This window comes from Colias eurytheme, chromosome 13 (genome assembly GCF_061535395.1).
Source record: "Colias eurytheme isolate Ceu_HAF_F1 chromosome 13, ilColEury1 Martin Lab GWU primary, whole genome shotgun sequence".
In the NCBI taxonomy this organism is placed as follows: Eukaryota; Metazoa; Arthropoda; class Insecta; order Lepidoptera; family Pieridae; genus Colias; species Colias eurytheme.
Genome location: NC_142992.1, coordinates 4,658,033 through 4,683,922, shown reverse-complemented (window position 1 = coordinate 4,683,922; position 25,890 = coordinate 4,658,033). Strand labels below are relative to the sequence as shown.

Genomic DNA, 25,890 nt, shown 5'->3' with positions numbered 1-25,890 from the left:
GCGAATTGTGTAAACATTCCTCAACTTGGATTGAGACCAAACAAAGCTTAAACCAGCCAATTTCGCAGGGCTACCACGTTTTTTGAGTGAATGCTATATTAGAGAGAGCAAAAAACTTGGTTCTTTGTGTGTAAATTTGTAACGTTTTACCTCCAACTAGAAAGCTACGACTTTACCGAGTAACGTAGGCTCTATAATATATTATTATGTATAGTTGTCAGCATTTCTACAACTTAAGTGGTAAGGACTAAGGATATGATATAATTTTAATAAGATAGAGTTACAGTAGATAAAACCGATAATATAAACTGTACAATATCTACAACAAAATAGAAGATAACGAGAATATGATATACCTATTATACGACAAGAATACTAAAGAAAGTTTCTGGAGATATTTATTAAAAAGAAACATACGTTTTTTGCAAAAAAATTAAGAACTTATGTTTCATTATTGCTACATGCAGCCCTACAAGAGCTTAGTGGACCGTTGAAACTAACAAAGTAGAGTCTGTACTGATAACCACTGGGTTAATAGATTCGTCAGTTTGTGTATATTTCAATTTAAATTTATTTAGCTTTTTCTATTTTCAGATTATTTTGCCTTTTTGGCATTATGTACTTCAATATCAGTTCTTTTACTTACAAACATTCGAAGAATTCTCATTAAAAAAAGGTACTTAATATATAAAAGTATTGTTATGCGCAATGCTGTCTGTTCATACTTATTCTGACAGTCAGAGTTTAGCTGTATTAATTTCCCGCACAAAATTACCAAAATATAATATAATAATATTTTCTCATTATTCCATCAAAGATTCTTCCAAATAAATAACTTTCTTCTCATATTGTCCATTTTATACAGTAACCTTTATTATTTATCGTTCGTATTACGAAGAAAATCACTCATTTATTTCAATTAATTATTTTTGTAAGTAATTGCATTAAATATCTGAAATATAACATCACAAAGATAAAAAAGTATGCACTTATGAGATGAACAAATAAAATTATATATTAAATAATAATATGTATATTGTATAACTATGTTTTACTAACTACGTTCTACAGAGTTAATTCAAACGCACCAAACTCGATAGAATAAGCAAATCATTGAGGCAATAACTCCGCAAACTCCTGCATACAGCTGACCCTCTGAGATAAACAAAGCCGACACTATCCAGCCAAATCCCGTCACGGCTGTGAGTGTAGGGAAAGCTTTATTTAAAATATGGATTCTGTCGACGACTGTCCAAGTAAATCCCTTTATATCTGAGAACGAATATATCGCAGGTAACCAAGAGTTATATTTCATTTTAAAATACAAACTTAAGTTGACATCATACGAAAAGAGTGTTTTATGTTTTAGGTAAAACTATCATCATTGCGATACATACAAAAACCTTTCATATTAAAAATAATAATATTCTATGCTTTTTCTTACATCTTCTCTAAAACATTCACTATTAATATCGACTCCGTGATCCTATCTGACATTAATCACATAGTGCAAGTAAAACATTAATCAATTCTCACATATTATATTCGAATATCGTAATACAATAACGATTAACCGAAATCAGGTCAAAAAGCTAATAATCCGCGTCTATTTCAACTGTAATCGATCGACTCCAACCCACTGCACTACATTGTGACTTGTGTGATGCCCTAAAAATAATAAAACATTCTAAGCCTGGCTTAATATCAAACATGCATTCGTCACGCGATTTCAAATACGTTATATCTTTGGACCGACAGTAACTTTATGAGCGGAAAATTAAAATTTAAAATTCACTTCATGTTTTTAATGAATAAGTACTGTTAATTTATTTGCTATGCAATCATGAAAATTCAAAAGCTTGTAGAATATTTTAAATACGTTTGCTTTTCTGTTAAATGGACATTTAAATTTATATTTAAAAGTTCAAATGAAGTCATAATATTATCTTGCAGCAATATTTCTTCATCATACATAGATCCAATACACAACATATTGAAGAATTCTTAGGAGACCAGACTTCTCTCAGTCAATGTAAATCGTTCAAAGATTTGCAGCTCTTGGTCTTTGATATTGCAAAATATGGAAAAATGTCATACAGTGTCCCCAGCCAAAGATACCATTATATTCATTTAGAATATAACGTTTGCAATATATGAGGGATTTCCTTGCGTTTACATATTATATTTATTATATCTTTTACATTATAATAATTGAAATTTAAAGTCGCATCTTTAAGAAGTTACTTAAGTAATTGAAGTAAAATTAGGTGCTATTCACGTACTCTTACTTTGTCAACTTTCATAGCAAGTAGTTACGATATTTTGTTGCATTTTTATAATTTACAATATTTTGTTAAAACCTAATTGTACTACACTCAACAATAGGCATGACGACAGTATCCATAAATGTTCGAATTAGTGTTTTTAAGGGAAAATGTATAATATATAAATTAAACATAGTGACTTAGAAATATTAAAAACATTAAGATTAATGAGATTATCAATAAAATAAAACATTGAAATTCTGCAGTCAGCCATTTTGACTAAAACACGCGTGACGTCATGTCTACGTAAACAACTCACAACAACTTCGCGGCAGGTGTATTTTGTTGTTATGAATATGCTGAGAATACGCATTTTTATTTATTTTCTATTTTTTCACGTATGCTTTATCGACTCAGAACAGAAATATAATTGCGAATTCACGAATATGTGGTTCGGGTTTCTCTGCGTCAAATTTATACAATCATTTCGTATTATTTTCTCACTTTAAACAATTATTAACACTTTTTTGGGTATTATTTTTATGTAGATTCACATTGAAATACTGCACACCACTTATAAACTTTGAAATTAGATTCTATAACACTTTATAATTAAATATTTGTTTAATTTTACTTCGCTATGCATACAGATAATTACGTATTTATGTAAGAGTGACGTCACGCCTACGCCATGACACCTGTGAGCTGTTTTAGCACAGTTAATAAATATTTTTTGAAAAATGGCTTTTATCTTCGTTAAATTTAAGTATATTAGCGAAATATAGGGTTTTTCTTGTTTAATAAACGTATACACACATTATGGAAGAGGTTTTGAAAATCTTTCGTCATGCCTATTATAGTGTAGATATTTCGGTAGAGCTAGTTAATAGACAACTTTTCCGGTTAAAAAAGACAATATGAATTTTAAAGTTTATAATTGATTAATCGGAATGCCAATTTTTTCATCCAAGCCTTCTTCCACATGCATAATATAATCATATACCGTATTTATAATTTACCAAAGAAAATACATAATACCTACGTGAATTATCGTGCATCTGAATGTTCCCTCATTAATTCAGATATCTCGTAACTCTACTGAATTGGAAACATACAGGGGAATAATTTAAATCCTAATGTACTGTTATGGTTTACTAATAAATATAGTGTGACGTAAGTCTGACGTTGCTTTTCCACTACTTATATAGACGGTTAAATGCTTACGTCACTAAGTTGGAGTAAAAATAAAATATTACGATTGTAAGTATATTTTTAGATCTAAGAAGTCTACAACTTGCAAAACTTAATGTACTTATTTCTGCTTATCGGTTATTTTTTATTTATTACTTGCTTTTAATATTTTGCGCTTTGATAGAATCGAGAACATATTTTTATTAATGAGGCAGGTAAGGGAAATAAGTACTTATATTTAAAACCATCCAATATTCTCAGTAACCAATATATAAGGACATTATGTTCTTAATATATTAGAATGAACATCTCTAGAAAAAACGAACACTCACAACTTACCATAGATTAGAAGAAAAATATTAAAAGAAAAAAGAATAAATAAGCAACGACCAATTGACCCATATATTTTAAATCAATACTAAACAGTCAATCAGATCCCATATACCGTATTATAGTATAGATCCTAATAATTAAAAAGTTACTGGAGCGTGAGTGAAGTGATTGAGATTGAGTTCTCTCAGTGCCATAGTGTGAAACGAATTTATTAATTACACGTCGGTGGCTAATGAAGTTGACACACATATTGGAAAATTATTTGGCTAGCGGTTTCTTCATTATAAAGTTACTACATCAGTTTAGTTCTGAACTGAAATGGCAGTGCGGTATTCCTTTGCTTTGGTTTCGTGTAAAAGTGATTTCAGTAAAAAGGTATTTCACATGAGGTTAAATAATCTAGATACAATATTATGTTATTTATAGCATTCGATATTATGTAATGAATCATAAAATAATTAAGCAATGCACATAACTCAAACACATAATTTTTAACTACATCGTAATTTTTCTTACGCATTCTTCATTTTCGCACTTCTCTTTTTTATTACTAAATAATGTTCAGGTCATCATTTTCAACATTTTATCTGCGTAATAAAAGTTTAAAATGCATTATTATTACAAACTCTTGCCATTATATCTCTATCATAAAACGTGAGAGCTAATAAACGCTTAACTATATCATAAATATGATATTTGTGGTGAGGATAATATAATTTATGAGTTTTATAAGCTCATTATTGTTTTAAGCCTTAACCCATTTTATTGATCTATTATCATATTAATATCGTATCGGTTAATACATATAGGAATAAATTGCATGCCAGCAAAATTATTATAATAATCAAAATTGATTATAATGAATAAATTGTTGCATATTTTAAAAACATTTACAATAAGCTAGGTACTTTAAAATCATTTTTTATCTCTTCATTTTAAAATTTATTTATTTATTTTTAAGCTTACCTTTAATTTATAAATAAATAAAATAAATAATGTAAACCTATAAGAAATAATCTAAATTTACTATAATACCTATAATATGTTAAAATGATATGGAATTTCATTCTTTCTAACATTGAAAATATAATTTGAATTCAAACGAAATAGGGACTTCGTAGAAAAGTCGTACCCAAACTGTATTAAAATTATACTAGGTACCTCAGAAATCCAGACACAATAGGATTACAAATTCCATGAAAGTACAATATGGTATTAAAGTAGCCTCGGTGTTTGAGATGAAGAACTATTTATTATTAAAGATACCGGACAAAACTGGGAATAAGTTTAAACAATTGCACAAAAACGTCGTGATGAAAATAAATCAATGCAGCACTGGACACATCTGAAGATTAAAATATTGCCCTTAAATTTATTATTTAATCAAAATCTCTATGATTGATCATCGATAATAAGCTTCAATATAACACGGCTTATACACGGTTTATGTATAATAAACCATTGAGTTTACTTCGAAACGTTTACGAAAGATGAATTACTCGTAATTTAGATAATGCTCTTCATTACAGCCACTTTTGTTAACAAACCCACACAATTCCCGTTCAATCATTACACGAAATCAAACTGTAGAATTACAGAAACATAAATAACAGGCAGATAGCGATCGGACGCAAATACCATCGGCTCAAAGAAAACAAAGACTTGATGAACGGTTTATCGCAAGTTTATGTGGTTCGTTAAATGTATCCCGTATTTTAAAATGCCAGTACAGTTTGCAACAATTTAATTGATATCAAACGAATGAAGCTGAAACTTTTATGTAGCAGTCGAATTGAATATATTGGACAGTTGTTTGTAGTTATCGATAAAAATATATCTTAATGCGTATTAATTCAATTTCGTTTATTTGAATACCGCGCAATTGCTAAAAATTGTATATAAAATGTAAGAGATACAAAAGTTTAGTGGTGTAATCTAAGTCTGGAAATATTTCGTCCATATCTGCCCCCAAGGAATTTCCTGGTGTCCCTTGTTCAAACAAGTTTGATGGAAACTCGTAGAACAAACACGGGACATTGGATTACAGACTTTCTCCATATTGTCTCAGCGTGGTTGGCCAAATTCGGAAATATTTTCTCAATTTATTTTGCAGAATAACATAATTTCTACATTGCACTTAGGTATCTAGATTCGGTATGAAACAATGAACTCATTATGCATATAATTTGTTAATATTTGGTTTATTACACGTCTTTAATGTCTTGTCTCTTGTCCTTTTCTGATAGGTAACTCCCGTCACTTTTGTTGCAGACGTCTATAGACGAAGGCTATAAATAACAAAGAAATTATAATAATCACATTAATTGACGCAATTGTTTCGAGATTGGTATTGATTGTTCTCCCAATGCCTTTAGGAAAGACTTTATTAGCGCCCCGAACAAGCTTACATGGTAGAAAATAATAAACAGTACCTAATACAATACAGCATTTGTGAGAATAAACAAAGTTATGAAAGAAGTTAAGAGAAGAAATCTTCTTATACGCTACAGGTGACTGACTGCCTGATCTATCAACGCATAGCCTAAGCTACTGGTTCGATCGGGCTGAAATTTGACAAGCTGGTAGCTACTATGATGTCGTTAAATAAAATATTTTAATAAATTCTACCCCCACGGGGATGGTTGGACTATGTAAATAATTTATATTGGCCACGCGGGCGACGCACGCTGCGGGCAACAGCTAACTTGTAGATAATAATATAAATAGCAACAAAATACAATGATGTTAATGAAGAATCATCTCACTCCACTTAAAGTGTATTGTTGGCAAATACAGTTAAGCGCAGTGGTGGCTCAGTGGTGAGACCTCGGACTTCGAATCGATAAGTCCGGGGTTCGAGACCGGGCGAGCGCGCAGGAAATAAATTGATTTTTAAATTTATCTGCGCATGTTGTAACATCACTACTACTCGAACGGTGAAGGAAAACATTGTGAGGAAACCGACATGTTGAAGAATCAAAAGTTCGACGATATGTGTCATCCGCCAACCCGCACTTGGCCAGCGTGGTGGATTATGGCCTGTACCCTCATAGGAGGCCCGTGTCCCAGCAGTGGGAACATATTATATGGGCTGATGATGATGATGATGATGACAGTTAAGCGAAGTGTTACTAAAAACAAAGTTTCAGAGGTTAATTAGTCACTCCGAGAATGTAATCACGTCTGAGTGAATCCTGAGGGGCAATTAACTTCACCCTCACGTTTGAGAGGCTGACCTGACGGGATATAGAAGGAACATCTTAGATTGTTATTTACAAGAATACAGATACACGCTTGTATTGGTTTATTTTTATTGAGTTTATAGTTGATAAATAATTTTTGGAATTTATTTGGAAGACTTGGAATTACTATTCTTTTGATATAAGGCATATATTGTTATTGAAATACCTACATCTAGTTTTCATTCTATGAATTTCGAGAACGAGATATCAGAAATTTCGCTGTTTGACAGTCTTGTTTGACAGTCAACGTATTCGAGTGTCTTTTAATAATTTAGCACATTTTAATATTTACAATAACAATAAATAAATTATTTATATTAACTAATACGCTTAATTGGTATTGACTAACTATAATATATATTTAATCAGTTATTACGTATCATTGGTCAATAAAACAGAAAGTTAATTTAATTGGCAAACACCAAATAATGTAATTTCATTTTTCTAAAACTTTACTTATTCAAAATTTTAAAATCATGCATGACAATGTGGTCATAAATAAAAAAGTTTATATCCAGTATCCAGAGTAATATATGTATTTACCTTAGGGTCCAAACATTTCATTTGAAATGAAGGCATCGCTCGCTACCTTTTAATTTAAATATGACCTTACAGTCCTACCTTTGCCTTTGAAAAATATTTGCGCACAAAGAACCCCGTCCATTGTGCCTACACTTTTGTTATTTCAATGAATTAGAAATATGTTTTATCATTTTCATATGTTATTATTTACTAAGAAAACGTCTAAATAAAGACGTGGAGGCGTCAGTTATTTCTATAATTGTAGACAATTTTAATGTAATATTATATTTTCCAAAAAACATGTACTTAACGGAAAATTTCTCAAGTTATATTTTGCTCACGCAAATATTTATTTACCTACGTTGAAAAATATTTGCGAAGGAATTGACTTTACTACCTATATTTCGCAGGCAACTAACTGGTTAAATCAGCCGTTACAATAAATAATACCCCTTTTATATTTAGTATACCCCTAGTTTATATTATACATAACTTACAATTTGTTTTAATACTACAACAAAAACCATAAAAAACCTGTTCCCTCCATACTGTACTATATTAAAAAAAAAATTCAAATTCGCATCGCCTGAAATACTTTTTCGTTTCAATCTAAATCAAAAGCAGTGACTGCATAAAACTGAAAGCCTCAAAGCCAAGTTCGGTATGTTAAGAAGTTAACTGCTATTCATGTTTCGTGTAAACATTTAATAATTGCGCTGAGTATAAATTTAAATACATAACGTTAAATTTATCAAAGGAAAAGGTCACTCAGCTTTCGCAAACTCAAGCCAAAGCGTGCAATCGTCGCGTCGCGTCGAAGGAATTCGAATTCTTGTCAATCATGGATAGTGATACCGAAGCAGCGATTAGAATATTATGTCAAAGAAATAAATACTCAAACGTCATGAATAATAAAGAGACACGCGACGCACGATCGATAGATGTATACTTGAAAGGTAAAATTCCTACACATCGACACGTCGGCGAGGAATTACCGACTAATACGTATCGATTTTGTTCGGTGAGAACAATTAATATAGAGGTAGTTTGTAGTATTGAGTATTTCGCGTAGTATTGGACTTTAGGATACACAATAACAAACAATATGGCGGAGCATTACTGGAATGTTTTCCATAGTAATATTATGTAGACAATTCTCTTGGTTTTAGGGAAGATGATAAGGAGTAGATTAATTATTGGTACTTAAAATTTCATCAAATAGATATAGCGGCACGTAGAGTTAAAATTCACGAGAAATCATATGCCATAAAACAGTAAAAAAATAAAAGTTAAAAAGTTACAGCTAAGTTTAATTCTGTGAAACTACATAAAAGGCGTGGGTAAGTTTTTCGTTACACTAATATAAATTATTAATTCTAACACATTTCTCCGCTCAAACCTACAAAGTTTACCCGTGGGAATTACCGCGATAATACGGGATAACTTTCTATATTATAATATATTTAGAATAAACTTAAGGTGCAATAAAGAATGACTAATGCATAGCAATACATTTGTAGATTTAAAAGTTGTTTAATATCCCTTTGGCCAACAGTATGAATTCGTACAAAAAAGGCCACGTGGAGTTTACCTAGCAGCGAAATAACAATACGGTTGTACGTATTTATGACGAAAGCATTCGAATATCTCGTGGCGCATCATCACGGTAGAAGACACGTGAATCATGATAGCGGCTCAAAGGCTCAATATAATCAATATTGAGCAACGTCATCGAATCGATAAGCACTGTTGATTTTACATTGTCTATAGTTGCTACAAGGCCCTATAATGAACTGTAATTGTAGTAGAAGGTTGAAGAAAAGTCTGTAATAATAATATTATATTATGTAATTAGATGAAAGCAAGAAATTATTGCTGTTAAAAATACAATATAGTAAGTGTATGATTTGTGAACTCCCACTTATAAGTTAATGAAAGCAGTGTTATTTTTATTAATATAAATAGAAATGTTGTCCGGATGAAACAGAATGCGACAGTCGTCGTTCTTTGATTCGATTGTTTTGAAATTTTACCTATTTACGAATCGGTGAGGTCAACAAAGTTCTGTTATTTTGTAACATCATAATTCATAAGTAATAACATTTTTGGGACGACATACCTTGTGACGTCATGAAACATATCATTTTTTTGAACTACAGATTTCCAAGAAAATTGTCTTCTAATAGGTATTTAGATTCATCGTGAAAGTTGTTTGGAAAAGCTTATCTGAAAGAATTATTACCTGCCTATTTAGTGGGCGTAGCCGTTGTCAAAGCACTATGTTATAAGGTTTTCATTAAAATTAATGGCGTGGTACAAAAATTAGCTATTATTTTACCCCTGGCTATGATAGAACTTTAAGTGTTACCTAACGCAAAACTGTGCTTAGAAAAAGGTCAAACCTTAATTATAAATAATAATTTGAATATTTAAACACTGGTTATAACTAATTTTTTGTATTTTTTTTAATTAAATATTTAAAATTAATCATAGAACTCGTCCGAGGTTAAGTTTTTCAAAGTTCTTATTATAAATGTTATGCTATTATTAGAATTCTTGATAGTCGATATTACTTCACGAATGGAAATTTTTGAATTCGAATAACATTTCTTAATACTAACATAATACCAGTTATGTAGGTACGAATATGTCACAGCCAATCTCACACATTTCTACATCTTGCTTGCATAACGAGCGGTTTCCCTAATATGATTACAATAATATATGACATTATTCACAGAAAATGGGAGCAAAAAAGCAAATTTAACAGAAAAAAACTGTAATATTAAAGGGATTTGCAAATTATCATCGGTTTATTGAAAAAAATCATTAATTTACATATTTATTTTATTGCAAATCTATCTATAAATGATATTCCCCATTTTGTTAAATATTGATACGATTTTATCAAAAGTTATGAACAAGGGATAATTATTGCATGTATAATAATATGTTGTACCTGCAGCTATCTTGACATGAAACTTGTCCTAAATAAAATTCATTTTTTTCAAGTTATGATAACTTTTAAACAAATTTTCTAACAAATTATTTTACTGTCAGAGATAATAACCTCGCGCCTCACTTCTCTCTACCATATGTATGCGGACGACTTACTGATCTACACCCAGGCATCACTCAATAACTTACCCAGTGCTATCCACCATATCAATGTCGAACTAGCAACCTTAGTCAATTGGAGTGACGAATTCGGGCTTAAAATCAATCCCGCAAAGAGTCATGCGATTATAATTGGTAGTCCTTATCTCGTCTCTGAAATTGACTGGGGTGCGTTGCCCAGTGTCTGTCTTGGTGGCGTCACAATTCCGTATTGTAAGGTGGTTAAAAATTTAGGTATTTCACTCGACCAAACGCTATCATGGTCTCATCACCTGCAAGATATCAGTCGAAAGGTGTATGCGGCTTCTGGCACTCTCCGGCGACTACGTAACTTTTTGCCTGTCCCAACTAAAATTATGTTAGCTAAATCCCTTCTTTTCCCTATCCTCGACTATGCGGATGTGTGTTCTCCTGTCCTTACGGTTGAGAATATGGAGAAACTTGAGCGTCTACAAAATCTTTTAATTCGCTTTGTATTTGGCCTTCGAAAATTCGACCACGTCTCTGACTACCGCAAACGGCTCAAGTGGCTCCCTATTCGCCTCCGACGTAACCTCCACTGCCTTCAATTACTCTACCGTATCCTCTTTGATCCCTCCTCTCCTTCCTACCTTAAAAACTACTTCATTTTTCTACACTGTGAAAACTACTCTCTTCGATCAGTGGATAGACGTATTCTGTCTATCCCCTCTCAACGCACTCATTTCTACGCGGGTTCGTTCGCTGTCTCTGCTGTCAAGTTATGGAACTCTTTACCTTTAAAAATTAGACTTGCTCCTTCCCTATCCTCTTTTAAATATCAAGTTCGTAACCATTATCTCTCAACTGCTTTTAATTCGGATTAGTATATTATATTTATGTACCTAGTATTAGTATATTTATATATATTTTTAATTATATAGTTACTACTATTTTGTATGTATTTGTATATAGTATATTATATAATATGTATGTATGTGTGTCTTTAGTTGTATTAATATAATTAGTTTATTATAATGTATAGTATGTTGTGTGTATCTTGTATATGCATTTTATTGTATTATATAATTACTTCTACTCAATCCAATAATTTTTTTTTCTTCTGTTTCTCAATTTATTATCTCGCTTCTTTGCCTTCTCCCCGTGGTTGCCTGGCAGAAATCACTGCATAGTGATAAGGCCGCCCTTTGTGCTTTTGTTTATTGTAAACTTTTATTTTATGTATCTGGTTTATTGCACAATAAAGTGTTAAATAAATAAATAAATAAATAATAAAATAATCATAATTTTTAAACATGTAACTAAATATACTAAATTGATAGTCGATATACCTACCTAAATTTTATTAAAATTGTTTTCAATACTAATCATTATTTTCAATTACCCTCAAAATATCCATTATATTTTAATACACTTTATGGCTTTTCATCAAACGTAGGCGCCATGTTCATTAATCTTGATTAAGTTGACTAATTAGAAGATAAATTGTTCGATTTCACGCTTTAAATAGGGACAATAAATAAGGAAATAAATTACCTATTAAATAAAAATACAAAAAAACGAATTTGTGTATGAAATTTTTAAAGAAAACAGCTAATAACTTTAGCGCATAAATTCAGACTTTAATTACAATAATCGCTCTATCTTATGCTCACCCACGTCTTGTTTTATTTCTTTCCTATACTGTAAAGGTTGCCTGGTAGAGATCGCTAGCTAACAATAAGGTCGCCCTTTGCTTATTAAAAATATATTGTATACTGTTGTTTTTTATTTTAATAGCAATAAAGGATAGGTATTCATTTATTCATTCACATTTGACACCTCAAGTCTCTCTTAGAAGATTTATCGAAAAGAAATATAATTTTATAAAAGTATGAGTATTGTTTTATACCATTATTAAACACATCAAACATTTTACCTATCAATATCGTTTAACTATTTAATAGATCGATTTTTACAAATTAATGGTACGGTCTACTGTTCTTCCAAGGACGAAAGTGCGTTAGCCTACGATTTTAATGTGTGTATTGTTAAGTATATGTTTTATAATATTGATGTTGGATAGCAGTATTATAATTACAAATGACTCTTCTATTATTCATATCCATACTAATATTATAAATGCGAAAGTAACTCTGTCTGTCTGTCTGTTACTCAATCACGCCTAAACTACTGAACCAATTTTCATGAAATTTGGTATGGGGATATTTTGATACCCGAGAAAGGACATAGGCTACTTTTTATCCCGGGAAAATTACGGAATCCCGGAAATCCTACGGGAACGGGAACTATGCGGGTTTTTCTTTGCAATTGACTGCGCGGGCGAAGCCGCGGGCGGAAACCTAGTACTATATAATGTTCTCACGGTACGTTCTTTCTATTCATTGTGTTATCATCAAACACCTCTCATATTCACATCACAAATATAGGCAATCCGAATAAAATATAATCTCCACTATTCAATTATAATTTACTTTAATTTTCTTAGCATAATCAAAATTTCTAACTAACGCATTCTTTATTATGTTTTCATTATGAATTATAGGAATAAGAGTATTTATTTCATTAAATAAATAACAAAATGGATAGAAACCATTATTTAATTGAGTAGATATCTCTAATATTTTGAAAATAACATATTTTCTGCTTCATTTTGCAATAAATTTGAAAGGAAATTCCTATAAATTAGTTAATCATTCATATAAATATATTCGTATAATGCTAAGAACAATCACATACCTACTACCTTTCTGATTTTTATCCTTTTATCTTAGAATAAAAATACATTTGCTTTCACATAAAAATCGTCCATAAATGAAGTAATTCGGGTTAAAGTTACCTTCGACGTAACGATTCCCTAGTGAAAACTACAATCTTGTGGATGGTTAATAAATAAATAAGAAACATTCGCAATTGCGTTATGAAAATAACTCTTTCTACAAAAATAAATAGAAATAAAATATTTTTTATTGAGCACAAAATAAAATTGGCTGCCAATTAATTCAAAACCTTTGAAAAGGATAGGTAGAAAAGTAATATAAAATAAAAAACTGGCCGTGAATCTAAAATGGACGTACATTTTACATGTTAAAAGTTCAGCCAGATTTAAATGTTGGTTATTTCTGCGATACACTCGAGGCTAAATCTGACTAGACTTCGTTATACTATTAGCATGTTAAGCGACAGTTCTGCAGCATTTAGGTCAATGATGAAGAGTCAAATATACTATACTTATACTTATAAGCTTGCTCTTAAATTCTCCTGTAGCAACTATAACTAGCTCGGTAGTCGGTTCCTACATCTTGATTCGAAGCTCAACTGACATATCTAGAACACGTCGCGTCAAAGTAAAAATATCCCTTCAGTTACTCAATTTAAAATAGCACAAACGTCAAATGTTACTCATCACAATTGTAACATCTAAATGAAAATAATATATTTCTATTAAGAACGGACAGGAAATGCGTTGGATTATATCTTTTCATTTCAAAAGATGCTTAGAAATTTGCGTTTCAAACTTTGATAATGATGTCTGATTAAAATTGAGCCCTATTATACTGAATAATGAAACAATTTTTTAAAGCCGGCTGAGAGGGGCTTAGGCACGTCAGTTTACGTTTTACCTACTGGCGGAATTAAAAAAATATATTTTGTTTTTGAATAAAACTGAAACATTAAGGTATGTATTATATCCTCCTTGCAATTCCTCGTCTATTCGTCGTCTATTATACAAATCCGTCATTTCAAACATTTTTAGTGCAATTAAAAAGTTTTTCGATATTGCAGTACAAGTAGTCATCGCAGTCAATAAGTATCGTGTATCAACTATTTATATTCAATAAGTACGCAAATATATTTAGTTTGTACATATTAGAATGTTAAATGTGAACGAAGTCAATATTATTATAAGACGTAGATATTTACCATATTATATTGAATAGAACAAACTTTAGTTATTCTGGTAACAGCCACAGGCGAAGTAAATATCGTACAAATATCCTACGTCCTATCATTACGTCCTATCATTTCAAAAACTCAAGCGCCCTGAGTCGATAAATTTACAATGTATTGATATTCGCACACTTTCCTTTATCATTCTTTATCATATCCCTAAGGAAACATTCCGTTGAAAAACTTAAAGAGTTTCTGTAATACCCACCTTTTAGGCTTTCTTTATCGCTCCTTACTTTGACATTTTGTTTCCGCACGCATAAATTCAACTTCCGTGACGTAATATAGACTACAAGCCCACATATGTAAAAAATATGGGTCAAATGAACCACCACCGGACATATCTAGTACGAAAGAAGAGCAAAAAATAATAAGATTCATCACTATGCCGTCACTTGTAAGCTGTCCAACTGAGTGCAGATGAGAATTGAAAAGTACAGGTAGACTCGGTAAATTTTGGTCATATATTTTTGTACGGCATTCTTAACCATCGATAGATCCATTAAAAATAATAAGAAACCGCTCAGTGCCGTACAAAAATGTTGGTCCACCAAGTCGGAATTTTAATTTAATTTCCGAGAGTTACCGGGGGTAAATTTGGTCATTTGACCATGTACGGCATCTGTGTCATACTATTGCTATACTGCTTTTAATCCATTATTCCGCAACGCCGTACAAAAATCATGGGGACAAGGGGAAAAAATCGAGAGTTGCAATCCCCTCTCTTTCCCCACTCCAGGGGGTCATTTGACTAAGTACGGCTTCGGTTCCAAAACATTATCTAGCACTCAAAAGTACTATTAAAAGCAATGCCGTCAAAAAATAATTGTTCTTTTAAATGTATACCAATAATCATCTTAATTTCATCGAATTCTTGATATAAAGAGCTGTAAGGTCATTTGACCCTGTACGGGAACTTTTTTTTTAACATGATATTGTAAAATTCAATTGTTGTATAGTATTGCCGTTCAAAAGAAACCGTTCTAAAAAAAGTTATAGAGAAATGCAAAACCAGAAATTTTGTTAAAGTTTAAACATCGTAGATTAATGAAATATAATAGTTTTCTACGCTTTATTCGTTGTTTTAAATAGTATTAACATAGATAAATTAGGAAAAAACGATGCCGTACATTTTTGTGCAGACCACATCTTTTAGGCTGATGAAAGCGACGAAAGCTACAATTTTAAGGGTGCTTTATGGCCATTTGATACAGTACGGCATTAACATATTTTTACCCAACTACGGCAAAGCAAAAGGAGGGTTATGGTTTTGACAGGTCATGTATGTATGTTCATCTATTCCCTCGTAACTTTTAAACTACTTATCAGAATTCGACAAATAACATATCATTAGAAGCATATGAATTGTTCACTGGATAACCAGCGACCAGCTAGCTAAAGGCTATATGGGGTTTCACAAAATCTAATGTGGCGCCCTCTAGCGGACAAAACATACAGAGTAAAAAAATAAAGTTAAGATAAATATGCCGTGTTTGGTATCATTTGAAAGCGCTTTACTTGTACATTTTGATTTTTGAATATGTATATAATACTAGCATTTGCTTGTGACTTTACCTGTATTCATGGGCTGATTGCATATAATTCACATCTTTTCGTTCATAGCTTTTTTATTAGTTCATCAATTTAACTGAGTCCATTCCACTTGACTCCTACTTTCCAAGGTGATAATTAACCACCTCGAGCTTCTTAATATTAATGTATATTTATATTTTATTATCAAAAACATTTCGTTATATGGATTTTTTCTTTTTCAGATTTTTCCCCTTTGAACCAACGAAAATGTACGGCACATGAAAAAATATTATCTATGCATAAAATACTTTAAAAATAAATTTATTTCGTGTTGTGTCAAATGACCCCCTGGAGTGGGGAAAGAGAGGGGATTGCAACTCTCGATTTTTTCCCCTTGTCCCCATGATTTTTGTACGGCGTTGCGGAATAATGGATTAAAAGCAGTATAGCAATAGTATGACACAGATGCCGTACATGGTCAAATGACCAAATTTACCCCCGGTAACTCTCGGAAATTAAATTAAAATTCCGACTTGGTGGACCAACATTTTTGTACGGCACTGAGCGGTTTCTTATTATTTTTAATGGATCTATCGATGGTTAAGAATGCCGTACAAAAATATATGACCAAAATTTACCGAGTCTACCTGTACTTTTCAATTCTCATCTGCACTCAGTTGGACAGCTTACAAGTGACGGCATAGTGATGAATCTTATTATTTTTTGCTCTTCTTTCGTATTAGATATGTCCGGTGGTGGTTCATTTGACCCATATTTTTTTCATATGTGGGCTTGTAGTCTAATAATTTAGTAGTGTAATTCTAATGTGGTCGTTATCCAAACGCATAGGTAATGAATAAATCAGAAATTGTTTTGTACATTTCAATTACGTATTACGTCCTATAAATTATTAAAAATATTTCTAAAATTTAGTACAATTTTTTGTACTTTAAAAATAAATGGAAATTTCTTTTTTAAGCAAACTTGATTCTCTGCGATCGCCAATGGAAACCGAAATTACGCCTTTAAAAATGGATCGTTTAATTAACAAAACGTCAATCTAAAAGTTCTAGCATAATGATTTATGAATTCTCTTAAATCTATTTAGATTACAGAACGGGTTCTTTGTAAAACATTATTGCGAAATATTCTTTGTCGAAATGTTTGAATGTTAAAGTTAAAAAGAACAATTGATAAATTAATTAACTAGTTCAGCATTCAATAGAATTTTATACATTTAGTTTTTTATACTAGATAGGTAGGTACCAATACTTTCAATAAACAAAACAATTATTTTATATAATTTCAAATGCCTTCAAGTATAGGTACTTTTGTGTTTATTTCATAGAGCTCTTATTTTACCTATAAAATAAAACATTATATTTCAAGATTAAATAAATACTAGAACAAAACTACTGTCCATTATTGTAGGTTGATATTTGAAAAAATCTCTAAACACAAATCAGAGAAAACATTCACCATAAAAATGAAATCAAAGCACCTCTTCGTATACGATATTTTACAAATAAGTAACTACCCATTGAGCGGTATGCACTAATAAACTAAATACGCTAAATGGATAAAGGGTGGACACGCGATACCATACAATTTTGAGTAACAAACGCTTAATCGTTGATGCATAAACAGAATTACCGGGCTTCGGCTCCATGTACCTACTAACAACTATTACTATGATTTACTTGCTACGTCAGAATCTATTTACTACGCTGACCCGAACTTCCTGTGCGGTACGGAAATTTGATATGGAACAATTAGGAGTGATGGTACAATATCTAAAATATTGTTAAGGCTTTGTAGTGGAGAATAGGATTCATTGTTTATCGATTTTATAAAACGTATCAATGACAATGTGCTCCGTGAAGTATTCTAACGTTGGTTTTCAGTTGGTTTTCAGTAATAAAGTAAATCAATCGCCTAGAAATTTATAATCCCGTACTAGAGAAGTTTTAAAGCAAAATTTAATACCATTAAGAAACAAAAAATTATAATAAAGCACATGCGTTTTATGATAACGTTCATAAATTTTAAAGAGTTATAATAATTTAAATATATATGTAATAAGGAACTATCACAGACCATAAATTGAATTAGATAACGCAAATGTAGCGACCATGTATCAACTCTCGTGTCCTGATTAGTCACACTTTATTATAACGTCGCATAATTCAAGCCCAATCTCACCTAACAGGTTCATACAGGACTTCATTTACAATTACCAAATGCTAGTTACCATTCGATAGTCAATAAACGACGTGAGCTTTTAGAAATTAAATACATTTGATCGGATTTTAAACGCAATTTATTTATATTATTTAAATTGCTTCGCGAGGCTGCTCGCTATGTAGAGTTTCATGAAAATGTCAAGGAAGAAAGTTAATGACCCGTTTTATATAACAAACCCTAGCGTAAGAGAGTATAAGAACGATAATATAGGACCAGAGAGAAACAAAAACATGTTGGCATTAGAAAATATTACTCTTCTGAAGTTAGACATATGCATGGTTTTCCAACGAATTGGTCACTTGCTCCGTCTAATTTTACATTTCTATGTTGAGTGGGAATATTCCTCTCGTTGACATTAAAATTTCTGCCAAAATCATCATCATATCAAACAGTAGATAAATTTCTAATAATTTTGAGCAATAACGGCGAGCAAGTACTTATTGTGCCACAGTATAAAAACTTGTCAGTCCGTCTCATTAGTCATCATCGTATTGATGTCAAGTTAATTATTATTTTATTTGCTTTTGCTCGCGTTTCAACACGGGACCTATATTTTTCTACATGCGTGTCGATAAACATGATTGGCCAATTACAATATAGCAATTCGATTGTCATATGGAAAGTCTTCCTAAACGAAATTTGTTTTTGACAAAATAATAGTCCAATCATTTTATTCAGGTTATTGATGCTTCCGGTTGAGTTACATATTTTATTTACCATTTTGTTTATATCTTTTAAATAAAGTGCAGAGATGAAGATAGATAAACAAAAACTTTTCGAATAATTGATAATTTTTTGAGGTGAAATAGAAACTGCAGCATAGGAATAAGCATTATAATATAACAATGTTGTTAAAACTATTATTTGATATCATTTATCAATAATAAGATGTTAATACTGATATTGAAGTACCTATTCTTTATATTATATATTATTTAACAACCGTATATACATACACAAGAACTTCAAATCATCAACCCACGAAACTAAAACAAAGGTTTAGGCTACTTAGCGTACTATAATATTCTCTGTTAATAGTTTTAGGAAACTATCGATCTTCTAAACATTGGTTAGGATATGATAGCAGTTTCAATATTCAGCAAGCTTAGCCTAACTTTGGCTACGTATTATCTACGACTTTTGAACTGTATCCAGTAATGTTTATTTATTTATAGAACTACATGTCCAGCTGTTGCCAGTATATTCGCACTAAATGACATTTTTTGTAGATCATCTTTAGTTGTATCTAAAATAAATGTATTGCGCATTCATTTCTCTTTATAAAAACGCAATCCGTGATGATATCGTCACGTTCGGTACAGTTGGTTTCAGTGGGAAAAAAACAGATGGACAAACTGAAATCGTAATAATTTTCTTTAGCTCCAAAGGTTAGGTACATCTATACCATATTTGTATTCTGTTGTTTATTTATTTATTTATCAGTATTTATTTATTTATTTATAAATACTTATTTAATAATTTATATAAAATACCTTTTTGTAAAAGTCATTTTTAAATCGCTCAATTAGAGAAAATTTCAGTGGAGATATTGATTTAAACTGTACATGTTTTATCAAATAAATATGTACAACCTTACACACGACGGTATCAAAACATTTTCAGTGTTACTTTATTACAATTTTCCGAAATATATGTGGATTAAGAACTGACTCACCTATTTAAAAATTTATTCTATCCAATATACCCAGTATCAGTATCTACTTATAGATGGAAACTTTCAGACGTCGATTTATTAACTTTGTTGAAAATAGTGAGGAAATGCAAATTACATGTTTTGCGTCCTTGCAATACGGGACAATGCCTGTCAATCGACGTTTGTCGCGTCTCTTGGTCGCGTCTCAACAACAATAGTGCTGCACTTACAATTTTTATTGAAAATTTGTAAAACAGAATGTTGTTTCTTTGCTTGATTTTGCAACATAGAAATGGTAAACGCAAGGTTTAACTGGCCTTTAATTCTCGTATCTTGAATAGCGATTGAACTGTCTCTAATTACTCTCATCTTAGACAATGTTTTTAAATTTAGACCCTTTACAGAAAAGAATTGTCTTTTTTTACAATAATTATTTATTCACAGTTAAATTTCAATTGTTAAACCCCAATAAAAATAGTTAAACGGTGCGAGATAGTGGATTCTAACTAGTGATTAAATATAAAACTGTTATTAAAATGCTATTTCGCTTAATAATTCAAGTTCAAGCGGAATTATAATTAAAGTTCGAGTGGGTTTTCAAAAGAATTTGTCATTTACGTAAGTTTTTCAAGTAATGTTTCCTGGCTCTTTTGATGTCATAATTTATATATTTATATTTATTTTTATTTATATTTTTCGTATTGTTATTGGTGTACCTTGTAATTGGCGTATAGTATTGTATAATGTTCTATTTAATTTATGTTTAGCTGTAAGGTACCTTTTAGAAATAAATAAATAATAAATAAATAAATAATATAAGATTCCACGCGTAGCCAAAAATAATGAACGAGTTGTTGTTTTCATATTAGGTATTGTTTAGGTATTATAAACCCTACATCACTTTGAATGGACCACAAATGGCACATCACAATAGTTATCAAATACCATACATGGTATTTAAGAACAAACTCGTTGTAACATTAAAAGCTAATATTAAGCTATAATTCACGATATAAAACACATAAGCATTAAGCATGCCATATGACTTAGTATTCGTACATGGCTTCTCATCATGATCCCTCTTCCACGTGACCTAAATTTTCTAAAATAATAAACAGAAAAGATGTGTCACCAATTCCAATTGAAATGTATGTGAATAAAACTCAAAAAATGTGAATATGTAGGTACTATAAGAAACGAATAAATAATAAAGACGAGACAATGGAATGATCGTGAGCTTAAATCGACTAGTAATAGAATTTTAGTCAATCGGATTGCCTTTGAATAAAATTATCGACGAGATATCTCTTAGATTGAATTGATATAATATTGTAGCAGTATTCCATCTAAGAATTATAATAGTCTTTCTAATCTATTGGTAACTTTACTAATACCGGAATTTTAATTTTTATGCTTTTACCAAAACCATTACAAAGGTTAGTTTGTCTAAATAATTATTATGATTGAATTGTAAAGAAGGTAATAAACTTAAGACACATTAACTTCAAGCTAAATGAAACTTTGTATATTTTAGTAGAGCTAATTAATTATTTATTTTTATTGCCTTCAACTGAGAGGATTGTTACATTTTAATTGTCCCAAACATTGTAAGAGATAGTGTACAAAATTAAATATGGTATATTTAGTTTTATTTTAAGAATCGTCATAACATTGACATGAATATTAATATATTTTTACGTTTATGAAGAAAATATTCAAAGTGCGATGAAGGTAGACTAGATTTTATACCCGTGAAAGTACATAAATTTAACCAGTGTTTTGTCGTGACAAACTCTCATTTCTTTTTGGTAGTAAAGCCTGTCTATACAACCTACCGTATTTAGCGTTTCAGTACATTGATGTAATTAATTTTCAAGGTCTTTGGCAGGTGTATGAAAATTACATAATTTATTACCTAAGTACTTTTATTACCACCTTTGTTTCCAATTTCGTTTAATTTCAGTTATTAAAATTAGTTTTTTTTATATACTTAGATATATTTTTGGTCATAATATGATATGTGAAAGTCATGTTTTGTATTAAAATTAGAATCTCATATTGTATTGTAATTTTATTCTTTTAATAGGATTGAGCCTGCTAGGGGTTAACAAACTACTCTCTAATCGTATTTTGCAAAAATAATAGACATATCAATCCTGATAGAGCAGTAAAAGAGAATAATTTTAAACGTCGATTTCAATTATCTGTATGTTTTCTTAATTTATTATTGGTTTTTGTGGGTCACACTATTATATGAGAGTGGAATTAATAAGTAGCAAAATATTGTATAAAAAGCATTGTATATCTCTTTATTGTATGGAATATTTTCGTGTTAATATTCCCCGTCAACATAGCACTTTATTTCCAAAGCAAGTATCAAAGTTAAGTATTCTAAAAGGTTCTTTGATAGACTGCACTATAATATTAATTCCCGTCTTGTTTGAATATGCATTAAACCCACTTGTGTTCGCGAAGCTTCTCCATTTCACGACTGAACTAGGATTTTATAGTGAATAATTAAATTTTATTCGCTATTTAGAGAAACAACATTTTAAAGGAAACTTTTAGTAACTAGACGTAGCAAATAAATCTGTATATTAATTAAATGTACACCAATTAGCGTATCTTATTTGTTTTTATTTCACCCCAATGCACTTTATATTCAGTTAATAAAAATCGTTTGAAAATAGTATATTTTCCATAAGTAAGTAAATACAAAACTTGTTTTTTCGCTTCTAAAACAAAAAGTTCTGCAGCAATAAATTTGAGCTCACATTTTAGAAGATATGTACCTAACCCTTTAAATATTTAAGTACTTAAAAATATACGTAATGATTATTATAATTCATCATTTTTGTAGATAGAGGCATTCTAAAATTATCTATGTGTCGCACCCAAGGTTTTAATGAAATTTATTCAGGAAAATCGCGGCTATTACTTTTGCCATACACTTATCTTAATTACATGACTACACCTAGGCACATACATTAAAGTATTACACAATATAAAAAAGCTCTACATATTTCTTATTTAATTTATAATATTAAATTCTAACTACCTACCTATACTCGTAAAATAATGCGCTCTGGTTTGAAAAATATGATAAAATTCGTACCTAATAAACTTAATTTTTAACTGTAATTTTCCATAACTTGGCTTTCAGGAAATTTATTTCAATCATAAATAAGTTCACAGACGGCAGAGGACTCTATTTCTTGTATAGTATTACCAAAGTCAAAATTTACAAATAATTAACAGCGTACCTTTTACACAAACAGAAACACGTTTTAACTTTCCGTTGCTCGTTGTATCTACGCACTTAGTCTGGTTTTGGCTTCAATATATGTATTTATTTATATATTTATTCACGTAACAAAATATACATTATTTATTTATAAGTACTACTAATTATGATTTTATTTATTATGCTTTTTTATTCTATTTATTTTTATTTATTTATAACCTATAAGTATTGAATTTTAACATTACATCTTTTTATAATTAGATAATATGCAAATAAGGTGTCGCTGAAAATCAGCTCTGCAGTGAAAGTCTCTTTCACTGTAAAATGCTGAGCGGCATTCCTTTTAGCTTGTAGGTTTAGTAATTAAGTAGTTTGTAAGTACACAGATTGTTAATTTTTAATGTACCTGGCCTGCTTGCTAATAAAGATTTATTGTTATTATTATTTTATTAAAATGGAGGTACAACTGATAGACGACTTAAAGCTAGCCCTGAATAGTGAATAGTATTACATTCTTAAATAAACTTCTCTAATTACAGAAACCAATAGTTATTTTATACAAAAGTAATTGATCTCTTATAGTCATACATACTCTTACATAATATATTATGGCAGTTAAAAAAATTAAAGACTTTTCTTCTTATTATCTTCTTCTTATTTATATTTAGATCTATCTTCTTCTTATTTATATTTAGATGAACATAGGTATTTCAGCTTTACTTGTATGGTGCTTGAATAGAAGAAATGCATTATTCAAACTACAATTTATTATTCTCTCCAAATTTAAAATTACACGAAAATCTGACCAGCCGTTATTGCGTGAAAGATTTACACACCACGGGTAGTCTTGGTTTCACCTTTTTAGAAGTCGTTTCAGCCATATAAAACCTGTTACATGTATACCATAATATAAAAGTAGATTAATAATGTTAATAGCGAGTTATTTTAATAAAATATATCTACATAATCTATTTTGAACTTCAGCCAGACGTATTAATTGTACCGTTGAAAGTTAAATATTCAATTTATTAGTAATAACATTTGTCAAAACATACGAACATGAAGGCAATTACTTAGCTAAGTAATTACATTCTGACATTTTTGTAATGACGACTCTACTCACCTTATCATAGTTTATCATATTTGTACTTGAATACAATGTCGAACAGACAATATACCATTAATTCAGTTTTAACTTCGACGGGTATCAATATAAAGGTTACTGAAATTTGAAAAATAATTTAAATACTAAGTATGTAAAGTTATTTTATTTTAAATTATTAAAATTTTTAGCAAAATTTAATACTGTAAAATATATATTAAACATTTAATTACTTACCTGTCCAATGAATAAATTTCAGGACGCCAGCCCAACTATCTCCACTCGCGTACACTTCGAAAACTTATCAAGAATTCGTTCAAACTCACAAACACAATTTATTCTTCCATTAAAATCACTTAGAACTAATAAACATTATTCTATTGTCAATATAGAGTGGATCAAAGGGAGGTTTGTGTAGGAAAAGCTACATTAAACATCGATATTAAAAATTCACGGAGCCTCGAACGTCGTGACGCGTGCTCTATGTCGCGCATTCAGACTTCAACTGAAGCTAATGGGCGGGCGGCGGCTCCGTTGGGGTATATTCAAAGTTAACCCATAATAGCTTAGTTTTTACGATAGAAAATTGGAAAAATTCACCCCGAGCAAACAGGTCAATTTAACACAGCGATGTATTATTATAGTTCTAATATAAGCCTATGTCTGATACAGGTATTACTGAATTCAGAAGTGTACGACAATTTATTCATGCCTATAAAAGTTTATTTTCCTACATTATTAGAGTAGGAAAAGAAAGCAGTTGTGGAGAAATATACTTCTTAATAGCTATAGTGGGTGTAAAAAAATAGCTCTATTGTTTATGACATTTCATAACGAGGTTAGAAATGTTGTAACTTATTCATGGAAATAAAACTTGTTCTAGTTAAAGAATTTTAAATGGCCCTCATACTTCCCTACCCCTATAAAAAATTACTCGCAAATTATATCGAATAAGCGAATGTAATTAATAATTTAACAAAGATATGTATAATATTATGTATCCTGATTTCCAATAACACCATTTCAAAATCTAATTACAAAAAATAATAATGAAAACCACACATTTTCCTTTCTTTTTTAAATTTTAATATAAAAAAGTATTCTAATAAGTAAGTAGGTAATGTTGGAAATATAAATTGTATCGTTAATCAATTAATCTATGAAAAATTAGAGTTACAATGGAATCAATAAGTTCAATTATTCCTTAGTGCAGGAAAGCTCCCCGTATTGGGTCAAGGAGACATCTAATATTTAGATATGCTTTCCAACTAATTTAAACTACATTGTGTTTTGTTTTTATTATTTAACGCCTTTTAATGTTACTGGCCATTATATTGTAATGATTACATTGAGGACTAATAACAATTTTCTGAAATAGAATAGCAAGACAGGATTTTTTATTTCCCCTAAGCTTTTTTTGCCTTTTATATGATACAATGTACCTATGGACAACTTTGAAAGTTTACGTATTTTAAATTAAAATATCCTGTAGTCTTTATAGAAGCATGTAAAAT

General features: G+C 30.4%; 1 protein-coding gene across 2 annotated transcripts in view; it reads right to left on the bottom strand.

Moving 5' to 3' along the window:
* LOC149903359 (uncharacterized) overlaps positions 1-24,862 on the bottom strand; it is a 71,472-nt gene extending 46,610 nt beyond the window's left edge. For both annotated transcript variants that reach the window (XM_090108614.1, XM_090108615.1), the window contains exon 1: positions 24,614-24,862. The gene's annotated coding sequence lies outside the window, so the exon portion shown is untranslated. The remainder of the gene's footprint in view (positions 1-24,613) is intronic.
* Positions 24,863-25,890: the final 1,028 nt, after the last annotated feature.